Below are 3,816 nucleotides of genomic sequence, written 5' to 3'. Positions count from 1 at the left end.
AAAAAATCAGCTGGGCATAGTGTCGTGCTCCTGTGGTCCCAGCTACGTGGGGCTGAGGTGGGAGGAGAATTCCTTGAGCCTAGGAGGTGGAGGTTGCAGTGAACCAAGATCCAATCTCGCCACTGCACTCCAACCTGGGTGACACAGTGAGACCCCGTCTCAAGTAATAAGAAGAAGAAGAAGAAGAAAAATTCATGATTACCAGTCACAAAGGGGCCCTCAATAATCCTATTCCTTTTCTCTGGTCAACTTGCTCTTCCATTGCAGCAACAATTATTGTAAACCATCACTCCCTCCAAGCCTCAAAAATCCCCTCTCCCAGCTCCCCTGGACCCACTCCCTGACTGATGAGCGAACCTTGCCTCCTATTTCATAGACAACACGAAGCCATGACATAAGAACCCTCTCAGCTTCTCACCAAACATGCAAATCTTCCTGCATTATCAGTAATTCTCTGTGCTTCCTTTCCTCTGTGCTACATAGGATGTGCCCTTTGTCCTATCAAAGGCTGATTCCTCCACTGGCGCTGGGGATTCTGTCCCTCCTGCCTTCCTTAACACTAGTAGTTACCCCTTTTTGCCCTGTAAATTCAACCTGTCCTTCTATATGAGTTAGGATTCAGCTTGGCTGCATATAAGAAAAAAATCAAATTAATTGTGGCCTAAATGAGAGAGATGTTTTTCGCTCTCACGTATTTATTTATATTTTAATTGGTCTGAGTATGTGATGCTTATACATTGTATAAAAAGTAAAAGGTACGAACTGTACTGCTACCCTTACCGCAGTCACCTAGCTCCTCAACCACTTTTAAGTTTAAAAATAGCGTGTAAAGTGACAGGAGTGGAAATGGTCACTTGACTTGAGAGTATGCATAAACGGAGAGAAGGGACACAGGGACAGAGCCTTTGGCACTCTTGCTTTTAAAGACTGAGTCGAAGAAGAACTGGCAAGTGATCTAAGAATAAATGTCATTGAAGAAGGAGGGAAACTCAGAGATTGTTTTGCCCTAGAAGCAAAAGAAGAAAGTATTTCAAGGAGAAGTGTTTCTAATACCTCTCAGAGATTCAAGTAAAATAAAAACAGAGAAGTGACTGTTAATATCTGGCAGAATGGAAGCCATTAGTGACTTGGACAAGAGGAATCTCAGGGGAAATGGACTGAGGAGAAAATGGGGGGTAAAAAGCTAATCAGTGATTATGACCAACTCAAGAAGTTTTGTTATGAAGGGGAGCAGAGAAACTTGCCTGGGGCTGGAGAGAGATATGTGGTCAAGATATGTTTTTTCTCTCTTAAGATAGGAGCTATTATGGCGTATTGTTTGCTGGTGGAAATAAACCATGGGAAAGGGAGAAATTGATTATACAGGTGAGAGAGGGAATAATTTCCAGAGCAAAGTCCTTGAAGATGCAAGATTTGCATGGGCTGCAGAACACAAACAGAAGGGCTGGCCTTTGAAATGCAAGGACACTTGATCCATGGAACTAGGAGGTAACTCAAAATGGGTACATAAAAAAGCACGCTGTAGTTTGAGTGGTCCTTTTCTGCTTTGATTTTTTTTTTTTTTTTGAGATGGAGTCTCGCTCTGTTGCCCAGACTGAAGTGCAGTGGTGCGATCTCAGCTCACTGCAACCTCCGCCTCCCAGACTCAAGTGATTCTCCTGCCTCAGCCTCCTGAGTAGCTGGAATTACAGGCACGTGCCACCACATCTGGCTAATTTTTTATATTTTTGTAAAGAGGGGGTTTCACCATGTTGGCCAGGCTGGACTCAAACTCCTGACCTCAAGTGATTCAACCACCTCAGCCTCCCGAAGTGTTGGGATTATTGGTGTGAGCCACTGCGCCTGGCTGTCTGCTTTGATTTATTCATTTTTTGTTAAAGCTGTGGGTAAGAGTGGGGCTACAGCTGGGGTTGTGGGGAGGTGGTATCATTTAGAAGCTTTGAAAAGACGGAAGACGTGAACTAGTCTTTTTGAAGAGTGGGAAAGAGAACATTTCAAGAAATATAGTAGAATTGTCAAGTAGGCTAAGCACCCAACTGAGATTTTGGGCCATGAATTTAAAGAAAACTAATGGATATGGTGAATAAGATCAGCTGAGCACTATTTGGCTGCTCTCATGCAGGCCCAGAGTGAGCAGATTGTTGGGTATAAGCAGAGTTGCAGGCTTTCCTAATTGAATACAACAGGGTAAGCTCAGGGAGAGAAGGGCAAAGGTTTTAAGGGTGTTTGCAAGGGAGTCATTATAAACATGAGCTGTGGCTTTTAGGCTAGCTAAAGAAAAAGACGTGAGGACATGGATAGCTGATTATAGTTGAGAAAATGATAGAGTCTAAGAATGAGAGTTCTTCATGAAGTTGAAGAATTGCTGAAGCAGGAGTTCTTGAGAATCCAGAAGGATGGGGGATGCTGGTCAGAGAATGGGACTCTGAAAGTTACAGTGTCAGAAGTGTGCAGTGATTGTCATGACAAAAAGAATGCCATGGTCATCTGAGGGGGCAAGGAGGATTAGATTATCAGACGCCAAAAAGGCTGAGGAACTGAGAGGCCAAGATATCAGATGGAATATCCACATGAATAGTGAAATCACTTTAAAATTAAAAAAATCACTTTAAAATTTAAAAAGAGAGAGAGAGAAATGAAAAGGAGAGCAATGAGTCAGGTGGGGTGAGGACTATTTATGTCTTCAATCAAGGCAGGCCTGGGCTTCACATTTTTTGGCTTTCTGAGGGGAGGATATTTCCAAGAAAAAAAAGAAGAAAGGCACAAAGCAAAATGAAAGAAAAAAGCCAAGAGAGTTTGTCCCAGCCCAGTGTTCTAGTGTGGTTGCCTGATTGTGAACTGCAAATGCATTTTACTCTTAACTCAGGACTGCTCAAGTCTGAGCATTCGAGTAGGGCCATAGTGGACATAAGAGCACAGTTCTTAGCCCATTCTCCATATGTACATATGGGCTTTTTTATCTGCTGGAAGTATCCACAGATTTCATTAGACTCTCAAAGTGAGCATGACTCCAAAAGGTCAAGAGCTACCTCAAAGATCAGAGTGGGTTCCCTATAAAGGGGAGATGAGCAAAATCTCAGTCAATTGCACTATAATATTAATGATAATAATAATGATAATGGCTGATATTTATTGAGTACTTTCTTCCTATTTTTTTTTTTTTATGAGACGAGGTCTCACTCTGTTGCCTAGTCTGTAGTGCAGTGGCACAATCATAGCTCGCTGTAGCCTTGAACTCCTGGGCTCAAGCAGTCCTCTTGCCTCAGCCTCCCAGGTAGCTGAGACTACAGGGACTACAGGCACAAGCCATCATGGCTGGCTAATTTTTTTTTTTAATTTTTAATTTTGTAGAGACAGAGGTCTCACTTTGCTGCCCAGGCTGGTCTCGAACTTCTGGCTTCAAGCAGTCCTCCTGCCTTAGCCTCCCAAAGTGTTGGCATTATAAGCCTGAGCCACTGTGCCTGGCTTTTATTGAGTATTTTCTATGTGCCAGGTCTCATGCAAGAGAAAACATGCCCTGAGCAAACATTTTGAGCAATCTGGTCTGTGTCAGTGAGGTGCCTCACAAGAAATGAGTAAGAAGGCATTCCACTTTAAATATCAGTCTTCGGTGAGTTGGTTACCGTGAGTCCTTTCATCAGAGACCAATCAACTCTCTGGATCACTGATCAAATTTACTTTCAGAACTTACATAGCTAACTTCACTTTGGTGACCACATCGATGTAAAGTAACCATGTGAGGCCTTGCTGGAGTAGTCACCCTGTCTCTGTAAATCTATATCTTATTGATTGCTTCATTAGGTCACTTTCTTCAAA

Source organism: Pan paniscus, chromosome 1 (assembly GCF_029289425.2).
Source record: "Pan paniscus chromosome 1, NHGRI_mPanPan1-v2.0_pri, whole genome shotgun sequence".
Lineage (NCBI taxonomy): Eukaryota > Metazoa > Chordata > Mammalia > Primates > Hominidae > Pan > Pan paniscus.
This window is presented reverse-complemented; position numbering follows the sequence as displayed.